Source organism: Oncorhynchus nerka, linkage group LG27, assembly GCF_034236695.1.
Source record: "Oncorhynchus nerka isolate Pitt River linkage group LG27, Oner_Uvic_2.0, whole genome shotgun sequence".
Classification (NCBI taxonomy): domain Eukaryota; kingdom Metazoa; phylum Chordata; class Actinopteri; order Salmoniformes; family Salmonidae; genus Oncorhynchus; species Oncorhynchus nerka.
Window position 1 is genome coordinate 61,044,766 of NC_088422.1, and position 16,475 is coordinate 61,061,240.

The 16,475-nt window shown below is 44.4% G+C and overlaps 1 protein-coding gene across 1 annotated transcript in view; it reads left to right on the top strand.

Annotated features, from left to right (window-relative positions):
* Window positions 1-3,437: 3,437 nt before the first annotated feature.
* LOC115134090 (coiled-coil domain-containing protein 102A-like) overlaps window positions 3,438-16,475 on the top strand; it is a 68,017-nt gene continuing 54,979 nt past the window's right edge. The window contains exon 1 of the mRNA XM_029667724.2: window positions 3,438-3,605. The gene's annotated coding sequence lies outside the window, so the exon portion shown is untranslated. The remainder of the gene's footprint in view (window positions 3,606-16,475) is intronic.

Genomic DNA, 16,475 nt, shown 5'->3' on the forward strand with positions numbered 1-16,475 from the left:
CTCACAGTCAGATACTGGATAATGCTTGGCCAATTGTGCGCCACCCTATGGGACTCCCGGTCACAGCCCGCTGTGACACAGCCGGGGATCAAACCCAGGTCTGTAGTGACGCCAGTGCCTTAGACCGCTGCGCCACTCTGGAGGCCCAGTGACTTCCTATTTTATGCCCCAATTCTGCAATACTGGTATAAAGTGAACTTGTGTAGCACTGGGTGGGGAGCAGAATCTAAGTTTGTTAGCTAGCCCTGGAAAGTCCCTGTACTCTGCTGTAGATCTGTGTGTATTATTTTTGTGTGGTCTCTCGGAATCCTTGTTCAAAGTGTACATCACCCTCATGCTGATCCAAACAACTCAGAGGCTTGGCTTCTCTCTAGAAGCTCTACTTTGAGATGTCCCCTCTACTTACACTCTCTCTCTCTCTTACTCTCTCGCTCCATCTGCACCCTCTCTCTCCTTCTTTCCTCCGCATATCCCTCCTCCTCTTCTTGGATGTCTCCCTGCTGTGACTGGGCAGAGCTTCAGTGAAAGTTTCCTGGCTTTGAAAACAACTCCAGGGTTCCACAATGTGATGTAGCAATAATTTGTTTTCTTTGGAAGCGACCTGTGCATGCCTTTTTGCGTTGACTTGTGTGTGCTTGTTTGTGTGGGTGTACTCTGAGGGTATGTTTTTCAAGCCATAAGATTGCTGAACAGCTAGACGAATCAAATGGCCACCCAGACTATTTACATTAACAGCTACTAGCTGTTTGTTATCTATGCATAGTCACTTTACAAATTTCCTCGACTAACCTGTACCCCCACACATTGGTACCGGTACCCCCTGTATATAGCCTTGTAATTGTTATGTACTTGTTTCTTTTTTTTTTTTTTTTCTTTTTAAACTTTAGTTTATTTAGTAAATATTTTAAAAAAAACTCTATTTCTTTATCTGCATTGTTGGTTAAGGGCTTGTAAGTAAGCATTTCACCGTAAGGTCTACACCTGAGCATGTGACAAATAACATTTGATTTGATATGTTTGAGTAAGTAAGAGTGTGGGTGGAATATTCACTCATGTATACATGATGATGACTCCTTCCGTGGTTTGTATGACTTCTCATGAACCAGATATACAGAAGACATGGTGATCTTTCAACACAGCGAGCCCCAGAGACTCGCTGCTGGGCTGGGGAAGAACAGGAGGAGAACCTCCTGTCCCCATTTACCCTTCCCTCCCTCTCCGCCTAGCCCCAATCCTGCTCCACACGGCATAAACTAGGCCCGTGCCGATGTGCTCGACTGAAAGTGCGATTGTATTACATGCATTTTCCCAAACATCTGAGAGAGCTGCTGGCTGTGCCGAGGTAGGCAGGGGAGAACAAGAAAGACTCTTTCTTCCTCTCTTGCTGTTCACAGGGTATACTAGGCTCTCTACCTGAAGAATCCCCTGCTTGATTTGTGTGGATGGTCTTCTCCCATCCCTGGTTCAAAGCTGATGACTGAATAGAAGTGACAGTGCAATTGTATGTCCTGTTATGCTTTACATGTTGCTAATGTAAATAATGCACACACTTCCTGTACAGTCCAGATGAGACTTGAAAAAAAAACGAAAAATCAGCCAGGCAAACAAAACGTAGGCAAATTGAGTAGCAATAAAAAAGTTGGTTAGAAAAAGAAGGCACTCCCCCTTTCATAATTTCTATCAGTGTCCTAGTTTCAGAACTTTGAACAATGTGTTTCCCCTTGCCCATACCGCCTCAAATTCAAATCCTCAGTCCCCCCACCCAGACCACAGATATGTGAGTCTCCTGGCTGTGTGGAGTCTGAGAGGAAACCCCAAAGGACGTGACCTCATTATCAGCTATTACCAGTCATCCTGAGAGGGCCTGTGTGTGTGGGGGGGGCCTGCTCGGCTCCCTAGGGAACATGAGAGAGAGTGCTGTGAGAGAGGAGTGCAGTCAGAGCGCCCACGACAGTGCACATGTCATTCTGTCTTTGGCCTCCATATTGTTGAACTCGTCTCTGAAGTATTATTCGCCACCCCCTCTTCCCCCACAGTGTGAAGAAAATCTGCAATTGTTATAACATATAACAGTTAGACAGGATTATACATAACACAATTAAATCGTTGATTTGAAAGGATGTGCCTCTTTCAGTCACTCACCTTCTCACCTCCACCTCATCCTTGACCTCTAACCCCAGGTACGCTCAATACCACACCTTATAGGTAGAGTCAGGAGTTTTTCCTGACCACTTGACCCAACCAGGAACACCCCATACCAAAGATCACTACTCTAATATTCTAGTATAGTGTAATAGAGGCTAGTATCCTCTTTGCATTACTCATGGAATAGATTTCTGCAAAATATGAAACGCTCCTCTTAAATTAATACAATACTTTTCTGGCAGGGGTTTCATAGTCTCTCTCCTCAGTCCCTCTGGTTTCATTTACCCCCACTCTGGCTCAACGGTTGTCTCCCTGGGAGGGGGTGCAGACCACTCCACACTGATGGACTGGCTCCCACAGACAATGATAGGCTAGGGAGAGAGAGTTACTTTGGCACCAGGCCCTGTCTCTGTGCTGTCTCTGTGCTGTCTCTGTACTGTCTCTGTACTGTCTCTGTACTGCAGTCCACGCCTGCATTTAATCAATCAGCTGAAGCATTTTTTTGTGGATTTAGCACCCTGGTAAGTGTTATCTCAATGGATACACCCAATTTTGGGGGTAATTTAAGTTTGGTGGAGATATATGTTACATCCATTGAGAGAGTGCATAATGAGTAGAAATGTTGGCCTCACTTCGTGTGTTTGCCACAAATGTTCTGGAGAACGGAGATCACATACATCATTTATCAAAGGAAGATGTTTGAGTTCCAACAGTGCAGCTGATGTAACGCACTGAAAAACCAATTACTGGTGAGAAAGCACACACCCCATAGAGGTTTTACTCTGTGAAGTCGCAGCCTACATAAAGAGAGAAAGCTTGGATCCTCTTCCTTTAAAAAAAAAGTTGAAAGAAAAACACTTTTTATCTGCATTGTTTTCTATGATTTGTAATTCAGTAAAACGTATTACAGATACATTGGTTGTTTATTTAACCATGGATATGATGATATAATCAAGGCTATTCTTCCCATACTTCAAGGGTTAAGCTACACATATTTACAATTGGCTGCATTATGTCCTTACATCTTTTTTTCTTATCTCTCTGACAGTGTAACAAAGTATCCCTGACTCATAAGAACAATGTTGCAAAATGTGAGTGATACATTCACTCTGCTAATGAAAAAGGACATAATTAAACGGTTTACAACCTTTTTGCACACGTTCGTGATACATGCCCGGTCAAAGTGGGAATGCCCAATTCGATTGGCCTTTTCAGCAACTTCTCAAACTGTCAGTAGGCTAGATGGATGGTTTCAAAAGCGCCGTCGTCGACACCGCCCTCATCTCCAAGTCCCACCCTTTTTCGCTTCCACACTCCGCTAACGAACCTCCACTTCCCGAGGAAAAATTCCTGTAGGAAGAATGACGTGAAGACTATCGAAGAGAGAATAGCGACTTCTACCCGACACATATCGCATCAAGTGGCATTTAGAATAAGCTGAACTTGTGCCATTATAAAAGGTATGTGCATATATGTATTTTTATTCTGCTGTGGACAGCTAGGTTCACTGTGGGGTGTCAAATGACAGACAACACGGTCGAATTCCATGCAGGGGAAGCCCAGTCTGATCCCTTTCTGTCCTTGTGTGTGTGTGTGTGGATAGTATTCAACATTCGTGAATAAATATAGTACAGACGTTTGTCTGTTTGTTGACTAACTTGACAATGTTTATACATTGTTGCAAACCCATTGTTGCTCGCTTTTACTACAGAATCACCACACCATGAAGTTGATATAATGGAATGATTTTTTTTCGTCACTCCACCTAGCTTACTAATAGTATTGTAGCTGTCAGGAGTGAATTATTCTCTGTTTGAGTTGACCGTCATTTCCCCTGTGAAATGGCCTTGCTGATGAACTGCAATGTCGCACTTATAACTCGTTTATAACGAGGCGCGTGTGTAACAATCTCACAACAGAGTTGTGATGGATACTGTAGCTCTTATTGAAGAAACAATCATGCTACACTACAGTATTTGCTACGACACGTTTAGGGGACTGTTGAACGAGACCGCGGAGTGACACCGAATAATATAAGTTGGTGGAATGACACATTTTTGACATTCAGTGGCATCATTCTTCGTGAATCCATCTGCTGATAAGTATTGTGCCATCATTGATGTCGCAGCACTAGCTCTACTGTGTTAACATCAGCATGGAAGTTAGTTCTACAGGACTGGACATCTCTGCATGATCATTTTCTAAATATAAATGTTTGTCTCGGCCTACTTTGTTGGCCTACTTTGTTTGTCTCGGCCTACTCCGTAACTCCGTTGTTACACGGCTTGCGTGCAACTTTTCCCTTCTTTTTAGTTGTTTTTGTTTGTAATGAATGGGTGTATCCCAGAAGATGATGCCAGCTCTGTAGCCTACTGCATTACATGTTTTTGTTATATTTTCGATAATACTGTGAAAGTCACATTGAATCAATGGGACATGCTTATTATGTTTTGTTTTCAAGTGAATTCCTCTTTCTATCTCCATGTATCTCTCTTCCTCTCTCTTTCATCCAGCTCAGCTGTCATTCCCTCATCTCTTCTCCCCTTCACAAACATACCGAGCGATTTGATTGAATAGACACGGCGTTTCGGTTTTTCAAAACATCATGAGGTTTTCCTCCAGGCTGGGTCTAGGTCTGTACCCTCTGCCTTGACACCCAGCTTTAAAAATAAACACCCTTGGCCTTCCACTTCAAAACGGTGTTAATGTGAGGGCAGACACGTTTCATGAAGCCCAGGTCACTCTCACATTTTCCACACTTGTTATAGCAACTCCAAGGCCGCAGCAAATGTTCTTCCACCATAAATCCCACCATTCTAAATTATAATGGTAGGTTGTCATCTTTGCGTATTGCTTTCCGTTTTCAAAATAGTTACAATAGAGAGCAGTTAAATAATTATGTCTTGCTGAAAAGTGAACTGGGATTCATAGGACAGCCGGGCCCTATACCTCTCACCATGTTCCCCTTTCTCCACCTCCACCTTTAAAAAAATAAAATCTTGAGGCCTCTTGTCCCCTTTATTCCGCTTCTTTTCTCAATGCTCCTGGCTTGACTAACCAGGCTTGGGGCTGAGTGAGACATGCTCACTGAAACCGTGGCCGCTCTGGCTGTAGTCCACCCCCCAGTGATGTCCCTGTTTAGCCTACTATAGTCTGCCTACCTACTGGATAAAGATGACAAGAATGAGGATGATGGGGATGAGTCCAACGGATCTTTTCTTTACAACCTTAGTCCCCACATTCAGGCACATAACCCCCTGAATGAATGTCCGAACACTAACGGGGCTTGCTTTGGTAAGCTACTTAGTGGCTACGTGATTTGGGTCAGCTAAACAGACAGACCCAAATACTGAGATAATTCACATCTCGAGTGGGTTTCTTCTCACACACACACACACACACACACACTCACACATACACACATGCACACACGCAGATGGACAACTCCACCGTGTGTGGTTGTCACGGCAACGCCACATTTTTAGGATGGCAGAGACCCATCTGCTTGCCTGCCACATGCAGCACGCTGTGTGTCTGTGAACTGACATTCTGAATCGGTGTATGTGTGTGTAATAACAATAACTACACAGGATTGATGTACTGCTTTTCTGAAAACCCAAAGACTCCACGCTACATGTAGAGTAGACTATGCCTTTGGCTTTGAAAATACCTCTCCTTTTTCTTACTTCCTGTGTGGAATATCAGCATCCTCCAATACCTCTCCACCCATCTCAACACTTACATAAACAATGTCAGAATATAACAATGGCTCATAGAGTACTGGTGGTTAAGTGTAGCACGGCTACTCTTTTAGTGAATGTCCAGGATAAATACTGGAGGTTATACTGTGTTTATTTTTGGTGCAATCAAGAGCAATTGGTATGTAGCCTGCCTGCCAAATTGACAGTGTACCTACAATCATTCTCGCTAAATGCATTCCATTCCTCCACACCCAGCTCTTTACCCTCTCATAGTGTTTGCTCTCCCCTCAAACCCCCTTCTCTATTCCCTTTGCTCTCTCTCTCTCTCTCTCTCTCTCTCTCTCTATCTCGCTCCCCCCTCTAACCTCTCTCTAATCCAGTTATTTGACTGACATGTCTTTGGGCTTTGAAGTCAAGTTGCTGTCAACAGGAGATCCATAAATATTGCTATTTATTCCCGACTGGAAGACGTCTCCAGAAGAAAAACAAGTGACCAATCAGAGCTGACGTCAGTAGAACTCTGTGGCACTGGGTGTAATAAGTAATGACTGTTATTAACAGGAGCCATTTCCTCTATCAGCTCTGGGCTGGTAAGTTCATGGTCAGGGACAGAGACCCTATGACCGATTTGATGTCTAGAAGCTCCTATTGCTGTGCTGTCTCAGCCCCATGACCATGCTTGTTGTCATATCATCAGTCTTAGGATGGATATACAGTCTGAGGCTTGGCTTAATGACTGATCCAGAAGCTCATTAACGCTTCGACACATACCAACACACGGGTGTGATCGTTCTAAAGTGGCCCCTGCAGCGTATGCTCAAGCCGGTGTGATTAGAACGGCTATTTAGAATTTGCATAAACACAGTCGTTACAACATGTCTTGAATGTGACCAGTTTATGCAATGTTCAGACATTCACAGAACACAATCGGTCCTATTTAGTTAACATTCGGCTGACGGCAACCACAATATGAATGAGCTAATAGCAAATACTATTTACAATTCATCACATCACGGGTGAGCTCACCATTGATCAAAAGAATTGAGTAAAAAACATTTGAAAAACAGAAAGTAATCCGCCGCTGGGTAGTTTGTGCGCGCCGCCATATTCGTTTCCCCGCCCCCCGTGCCAACCAAAGATAGGAAGAGGAGACTAGATGAGTTTGGTCTGTTTGCAGTATTCATGTTGAAGGGGGTGTGTCTTCTACTATCATTCACTTCCCTTCATTCACTCCCGGAAGTTTACTCGAAAAATGCGTGAACTATCCCCTCACCTCCTTTTGTTATAACATCTTTGGCCTGACAGACGTGACCCCCAAAATGCATTGTATAATGTCAAGAAACATGGCGCGACAGATAGCTGGCAAATAGCTTAGCATAAGCTGATCATAATCAGTGTAACCTTCAAAAAAGTATTTTACATACGTGTTCATTACAATCTACGCAAAATTTGAATGCATGATTTGTCACCAGCACTTGAAAACATGTGAATAAAACAGTAAATACATTATGCTCCATACATACGGTATGCTACAGTAGAAACTATAACATGATATATAGAAAATAAGGCACTTACTTTGATAGGAACACACACATGTCCAAAGTTAATTGTAAGGAAAACAACAATAAAGGCAATGTGAGTGCCAGCCAGAAAATGTGCCAGGGAGAAAAAGTTTGTGCAAGATGTCTGTACACTTGATCTGGGGAAACACTGGGGGAAGTGCTTGGGCTCTCTTCAAAGAGAGAAGTTAATATAGCTGTAAAGCCTCAAACATAAATTGTCCGCAACAGTGAAGTGGGCTACTTTCTATGTGAATTAATGAGGAGGCGGAACACACCTCAATTCAAACTGTTGTTAGAAAATATATATTTTTTGAAAATAATTAGAAATGGACAATTAGAAACATAGCCTATAGATAATTAGCAGCCAGCGGGTGCCGTGGTTTGAGGGCAGCGTGGGTTAACTGGGGCGGCAGGGTAGCCTAGTGGTTAGAGTGTTGGACTAGTAACCGGAAGGTTGCAATTTCAAACCCCCGAGCTGACAAGGTACAAATCTGTCGTTCTGCCCCTGAACAGGCAGTTAACCCACTGTTCCTAGGCCGTCATTGAAAATAATAATTTGTTCTTAATAACTGACTTGCCTAGTTAAATAAAGGTAAAAAAAAAATTTTTTTTTTTTAAACTGTCCGGTTGCGTAACAATCACATTTTGGAACAGTGAGTGCATTCTGACATCTCATGCGTAAAGAAACTCACGCTGGGGCGACCGTTAGAGATATTTAGAACTCACACTTGAAAAGGTTAAGAGATAAGAGACAGTTTTTGTTTGCGTGATGGTATCCTAATCTCTCAATTGAATTATCCGCCTTCGGCAGAGCTAACTTGTGACACACCGCTGTGATAACGGATGATATGGCTGACATCCAGAGATCTGCATAGTGTTCAGTATGGCACAGTCTCACAGATTTAGATATTATTTTGTATGTAATGGATCATATATCAATAACCATAACCACCATCACTATTTTCCTTGAGCTCTTGAGACAGTTAGGGTTGGTTCGCGTAATTTGCTTTTGGCTGTCCAGTCAGTCGTGTCTGTCCATGCTCTGAGCAGCTAGGTTGGTGAGCTGTTTACCCTCGCTGTAAGATTGAGACTTGTGGCTCTGATGAGGAGCTGTGATAAGACAGATGTTGATTTAGTGTTAGCGTCTCTCTCTTGTATTTCTCTCTCTGTCTGTCTTTCATTCTCTGCCTTTCTCTCTCTCTCTCTCTTTCTCTCTCTGTCTATCTGTCTTTCTCTCTCTCTGTCATTCTCTGTCTGTCTGTCTGTCTGTCTGTCTGTCTGTCTGTCTGTCTGTCTGTCTGTCTGTCTGTCTGTCTGTCTGTCTGTCTGTCTGTCTGTCTGTCTGTCTGTCTGTCTGTCTGCCTGCCTGCCTGCCTGCCTGTCTGCCTCTCTCTCTGTCTCTGTCTTTCTCTCTCTGTCTTTCTCTCCCTTTCCCCCCCTTTTTCTCTCTGTTGCTATCTGTCTCTCTCTTTGCATGTCTGCCTGTCTCTCTCTTTGCCTCTCTCTCTCTCTGTCTGCTTGTCTCTCTGTCTGTCTGTCTGTCTGTCTGTCTGTCTGTCTGTCTGTCTGTCTGTCTGTCTGTCTGTCTGTCTGTCTGTCTGTCTGTCTGTCTCTCTCTCTCTTGTAACCTGTCATCTTAATTGGAACAAAAGCGCCTTCTCAACACTTGTTGTTTGGCCTTGTCATTCTGTAGCTCTGGCCAAACCTGGGAGAACGGAGGGAAGAAAAGGCTCTGTATCAACGATGAGAGGATCTAGGAGGAATTTGCTGGCCTTTGCATAGTAATATATTTGTCCTATTTCACACATGTACAAGTGTGTATTATACGCATGTGTGAATTGGAAGTGTGTTTTTTGCATATCCCAAATCCCCAAAGACACACTCGGAGACTGCATATTTCACTGGAACACAGTGGAAGAATGACCTTGCTTGCAATGCATATGGGCTCAGGGGCACATGGCTCCTGTGAACGTTTTGATGACATAACATCATCTGTTACAGATAGTAGTGGATTGTCTCAATATTGCTCCGTTCTGAGTTTAAGCATTAAAGGGAATAGTGCATCACAACGGTTTAGAAAACGCTCTGATTCAGAGGCTATTGATGTGAACTCCGTACTGCCTGCAAGTCTTTCCATGTGAATCTGACAGAATGCCTAACTTTAGCTTTATATAAGACATTGTAATTACTGTTTGGCAGTAATGTTACATTTGAGCAAGGCATGGAATGCCTTTGGTCTGGTCTGTCAATGGGGCATCACTATCGAGCAATCTTGCTGTGGTTGCTGCCGTTAAAGCAACCTTCTGTTTAACTCTAGCGTCCTTAACCCGAGAGTGTGTGTTGTGAGAGAGTGACTTTAACGTTGTTTTCAGAGATTGTTATGTTGTTGTCCGGAGACCACAGGAAGGAGATGTGGGTGGAGCAGACAGCATAGTTGGGGAATTGACTGACCACCACCGACAAACCCCCTATTCCCTTCCCTCTCCTTCCAACCTGGAAACAAGTTTGGCTGCTCTCTCTCCAGGGAGTGACCGTAAGTCATCCTGTAGCCTTTTGGGTGGGACAAACGGACTGACATCATTGGACGATCTGTGCCTCTCTAAGCAGTCTGCCAGATGCACCAGAAGCAGCTGCTAGTGGCTTTAGGTTGAGAGGGACTGTGGCATGCTATGCGCTTCATTATTAGAGAAAGAGGCCCCTATTTACGTCCACAGAGTGCAGACATCAGACCTGGTTTGGTCCGTCAGTGGAACGGATGGTGAGGAGGACCAGTCCTCGGCTACATTAAAGAACCCAGCTCTGCTCTCCCTAATGTTATAGAGTCCAGATTCCATTGGGCGCTGTGTATTTATGAGTGTGTTTGGTGTCTATAAAAGACGCAAGTGTGTCATGCAAACCAAATGTAGGTACATGTCTGTAATAAAAGCACTGATGCAAAACAAGTCATAGGCAGTCTGTGTTTATGGATCGTTTATTGAAATTGAATTAATCTCTTTAACTTTTCATTGGTGGAGGCCAAGACTACCATCAGCCTTGACCAGACCAATAATATGAGCTCATGAATGCTGGTATGCCTTCTTTTATTGTCGTCCTGTTTCCTCTGTGCATGTTGATGAGAAGACCATGAGAGGGATTTATTTTGGGCTGGCGTCAGTTCGGCCTTTCATAGTGACGTGAGGGAGGACTATGTTCCTATGTTCCTCACATGAAGGTCTCTGAAGCCTCATCCAACTGCTGTGCAGCACTCAAAGCCAGTTACACAGAAATACCCACAGGTAGTCTGACCACACTGACCACACTGACTGAATGGGCTTTGTTGTGATGATCCGCCACCAACTGGGACAACATGTGAGTCTCAGACAATAACGTTCGTCAGCCTCTGTTGAGCTTCCTGGAGGTATTCGGTTTCCCTGTCTTGGCAGTTGGCGTCACAGTAAAACCATTCCTTCTGGGAGAGCCTATCATAATGTCTGATCCTGTAGTTTCTCTCCGTCCGCCCATGTGCAGACAGATTTAGAGAGCTTTAATGCTCAATTACTTCTGCCTTACAGCCGCCACCACTTACTCATGATGCCCGGCTAATAGGGTTGGGCCCCCTGTCAGGAACAGGACCCTCTGATGTAAAGTAAGAACAAGTAACACTTCAAAAATCTCTGCACAGTTGCTCAGCACAACGCCAGGCATCTCTACCTATACCTTTGTCTGGCAGAAAGCTGTGATACATGCCTAAATAAATTACAGTCAGATCCATAGAGGGAAGTCCTTAGTACCCATGCTATTCAACGCTATTCAACACTGACCAATCAGAATCCATGCTTCAAGGTTGTTTTGATCACGCAGACTGGGATATGTTTCGGGTAGCTTCCAAGAATAATATTGATGAATATACTGAAATGATAACTGAGTTTATCAGGAAGTGGATAGGTGATGTTGTACCCACTGTGACTAGATGGCAGCATTCGCGCATAACTGAGAGCGCGAACCACCACATTTCAACATGGCAAGGTGACTGGGAATATGGCAGAATACAAACAAAGTAGTCATTCCCTCCGCAAGGAAATCAAACAGGCAAAAGGTCAGCATAGAGCCAAAGGGGTGTCGCAATTCAACAGCTCAGTTACGAGACGTATGTGGCAGGGTCTACAGACAATCATGGACTACAAAAAGAAAACCAGGCGCGTCGCAGATACCGACGTCTTGCTTCCGGACAAGCTTAACACGTTCTTTGCCTGCTTTGAGGATAACACAGTGTCACCAACGCGGCCCGCTACCAAGGACTGTGGGCTCTCCTTCTCCGTGGCTGACGTGAGTAAGACATTTAAACGTGTTAACCCTCGCAAGGCTGCCGGCCCAGACGGCATCCCTAGCCGCATCCTCAGAGCATGCGCAGAACAGTTGACTGGTGTGTTTACGGACATATTCAATCTCTCCCTATCCCAGTCTGCTGTCCCCACATGCTTCAAGAGGGCCACCATTGTTCCTGTACCCAAGAAAGCAAAGGTAACTGAACTAAATGACTATCGCCCCGAAGCACTCACTTCTGTCATCATGAAGTGCTTTGAGAGACTAGTCAAGGATCGTATCACCTCCATCTTACCTGTCACCTTAGACCCACTATAATTTGCTTACCGCGCCAATAGGTCCATAGACGATGCAATTGCCATCACACTAAACACTGCCCTATCCCATCTGGACAAGTGGAATAGCTATGTAAGAATGATGTTATTTGACTATAGCTCAGCATTCAGCACCATAGTGTTGTCTGAACCCCGCCCTGTGCAATTGGGTCCTGGACTTCCTGGCGGGCCGCCCCCAGGTGGTGAAGGTAGGAAACAACACCCCCAGTTCGCTGATTCTCAACACTGGGGCCCCACAAGGGTGCATACTCAGCCCCCTCCTGTACTCCCTGTTCACACATGACTGCGTGGCCAAGCACGCTTCCAACTAAATCATCAAGTTTGCAGACACTAACACTATAACAACAACAAGACAACCTACCGGGAGGAGGTGAGGGCTCTGGGAGTGCGGTGCTAAGAAAATAACCTCTCACTCAACATCAACAAAACAAAAGAGATGATTGTGGACTTCAGGAAACAGCAGAGGGAGCATCACCCATCCACATCGACGGGACAGCAGTGGAGAAGGTGGAAAGTTTTAAGTTCCTCGGCATACACATCACTGACAAGCTGAAAGGGTCCACCCACACAGACAGCGTGGTGAAGAAGGTGCAACAGCGCCTCTTCAACCTCAGGAGGCTGAAGAAATTTGGCTTGTCACCTAAAACCCTCACAAACTTTTACAGATGCACAATTGAGAGCCTCCAGTCAGGCTGTATCACCGCCTGGTACGGCAACTGCACTGCCCACAACCGCAGGGCTCTCCAGAGGGTGGTGCGGTCTGCACAACCCATCACTGGGGGCAAACTACCTGCCCTCCAGGACACATACAGCAGCTGATGTCACAGGAAGGCCAAAAAGATCATCAAGGTCAACAACCACCCGAGCCACTGCCTGTTCACCCTGCTATCATCCAGAAGGCATCAGTACAGGTGCCTCAAAGCTGGGACCGAGAGACTGAAAACAGCTTCTATCTCAAGGCCATCAGACTGTTAAATAGCCATCACTAGCACAGATAAACTACTGCCTATATACACAGACTTGAAATCATTGGCCACTTTAATAAATGGAACACTAGTCACTTTAATAATGTCACTTTAATAATGTTTACATATCTTGCATTACTCATCTCATATGTACAGTATATACTGTATTCTATACTATTCTACTGTATCTTAGTCTATGCTGCTCTGACATTGCTCGTCCTTATATTTATATATTCTTAATTCCATTCCTTACTTAGATTTGTGTGTATTGGGTATATGTTGTGAAATTGTTAGGTATTACTTGTTTCATACTGCTGCACTGTCGGAACTAGAAGCACAAGCATTTTGCTACACCTGCAATAACATCTGCTAAACGCCTGTATGTGACCAATATAATTTGATTTGAAGGTGCTTTAATCCATACTTAACAGCACAGCCTGTATCCTTTTACTGCAACTTAACACCTACTACTAACTGGACTGAGGATCTGTCCCCACACCAGCGTTTGTGACTAACGTCTTTTACCCCACCCCACTGTGTTACAGAACTAGTATGGACTCAATCCTGTGGTGAGGGTTTGGGCATATTGCACTTAGTGGCAAAGCATAGCCAGGTGCCTGCTTGATGTTACGGCCACAGTATTTACCATCCCATTGGATTGCTTTCCTTACTCCTTGACACTTGCCGCGAGTTAAACGAACTAACTGAGAGTCTCTATCGCTCTCTCTCTCTCTCTCTCTCTCGCCCTCCCTTGCTCTCCTTGACACCTGTCTACCCAAACAATTTATTGACTTAACCTTTAAGTTGTGTGTAAATAATGGCTCTTTAGAGGCAGCTTGTACACTCATCCACTTGGCTGATGTGTTCATGAGCACACTTTACACTGAGAGTGAAGAAACACTGAGACCCATCCTAGGAGGTAAAGTCATCCCATGACGTTCCTCAACAACATGTGATGTGGTACATTTCCAATTTTTATTAAACGTGTGCAAGCTGAAATTGTGTTACTGCAAATTACTCCTGATTGTGGTGGCATGTTTATCGATACTATTTGAATGGAAAATAAATGCTGTTTGGGGGACAGGAATGATTAAGGAAAGGGGAGCCGAGAGGCAGGGGGACAGATGGGAGGGTGTGGTGGACTAGTGGTGTTTTCGTCTGATTGAAACAGCACGACTCCTCACTGAGCTGACGGGCCCTGCAGAGAGGAGCAGCTCCACTGAGGAGGAGAGGAGAAGCAGGATTCACTCTGTCGCTCAGAATCCGCTCTAACCACTGTAGCCCCAGTAGTGACAGTAGTGACAGCAGAGAGGCAGGAGGAGGAAGGGGAAGATAGTGGGAAGAATAGAGAAGTGGTACCATTGGACAAGGAGAGGGAATGAGGTGATGAGAGGAGGAAGAGGAGAAACTGACTAAACTGAGGGATAGTGGATATATTGGGACTGTTTATTTTGCACCTCCTGACAACCTACTGTGACGGGTGTCTTCTCCCTACGCCCCCAGCTTCGTTCAAACAAATGTCCTAATCCTGCTGGGTCATTGCAGTGCATGCAGGAGATGCCTGTAAGGGGGGTTAAGTCGTCTCATCCCCCGGCCCACAGGACAGGTCTGAGCCTTGTGTCACTCTGCTCCAACGAGGAAATAACCTAACAACGGACCAGATGGCCTTTACAACCAAGTTTATGTGTGTTTCTGTTGGGGTTTGTATGGGTGATTTGCCCCTCCCTCTCTACCCCCTAATCCCAGAAAGTTTGACCCCACCCCTAATGCGGAGCGATAAATTGGGGTTTGTACTGCGTCCAAACCAGCCATGTCAGTATTCCACGTCCTTCCATGTCTGAGGACGTCTGGAGATGATGTGGAAACTGGGCACCAGTGAGCACCGTTACCTTCAAGTAGGTTTCAGTTTTGCTCGGGTGTTGTGGACGGGAATGGTGAAAGCATAGGACCAAATATATACATATTTTTGTATTAAGCCTATCCCAAACATTAACCCTTACCTTAACCATTCCGAGTTAATGCCTAACCTTAAGGTAAGGGTTAAGGCTTGGGATAGGCTTAATACAAAAATATGTATATATATATATATATTGCTGAATTCAAACTTGCAACCTTTGGAATTAGAGGCAGAATGCCTAACCTTAAGAAAAATAACAATTAATCCGATCCCAAACCTTAACCTTTACCTTAAACATTTAGAGTTAACACTTACCTTAAGGTTAGGCATTAAGGCTTGGGATAGGCTTAATACAAACATTTAAAAACCTACTTTCTATTGCTGGATTCGAACTAGCAACCTTTGCATCAGAGGCAGAATGCCTAACCTTAAGATTTTGGAGTTAATGCCTAAACTTAGCCCTAACCTTAAAGTTTAGGCAGCAATAGCCCATCAAAATGAATTCATTTGTTTCACGCTTTGAAGCTCGTACCCTGCAGTCAGATGTGATCTACTCTTGGCTTAGAAGCTGTAACACAGGCTGAAAGATATATAGTCTCACCAAGCTGCAGAGAGCAGGCAGTGAAACATGCAGTCAAACAGTATCTCTCCAGCCCTCCATCACTTCCTGGCCTGCCTGGGCTCTGGGCTGGCTGCTGAATAAATGATGGCTATTTGATACTGCACCACACTTTGATGCAGAGCTGCTTTAGACTCAGGACACTCAGTCAGCAATACACAGGTAGAGACAACTCTGAGACAGAGCAAGGTCACTATGCTGAACCCAGCACATCATTGCAACAACACCGGCACCAGGTAGCCTGGAGCGTTGGGCCAGTAACCGAAAGGTCGCTACCTCGAATCCATGAGCCGACAAGGTATAAAATATATGTCGCTGTGCCCTGGAGCAAGGCATGTAGCCATAATTGCTCCAGGGTGTGGCTGGCTGTGACTCCACTCTCCAAGGGTGTCTCAGGGGGAGTTGGGATACACAAAATACACATTTCCAATTCACACGTGTGTAATACACTCTTGTACATGTGTTAAATAAGACAAATAACTATACCAAATTATTATTACATATCAGTGAAGCCTTCAAGATATGTTCAATATGTGTGATGTGTTGCGTGCATTTGTTTATGCAGACATGTACAGTCGTGGCCAAAAGTTTTGAGAATGACAAAAATATTAATTTCCTCAAAGTTTGCTGCTTCAGTGTCTACATATTTTTGTCAGATGTTACAATGGAATACTGAAGTATAATTACAAGCATTTCATACGTGTCAAAGGCTTTTATTGACAATTACATGAAGTTGATGCAAAGAGTCAATATTTGAAGTGTTGACCCTTCTTTTTCAAGACCTCTGCAATCCGCCCTGGCATGCTGTCAATTAACATCCTGACTGATGGCAGCCCATTCTTGCATAATCAATGCTTGGCGTTTGTCAGAATTTGTGGGTCTTTGTTTGTCCACCCGCCTCTTGAGGAATGACCACAAGTTCTCAATAGGATTAAGGTCTGGGGAGTTT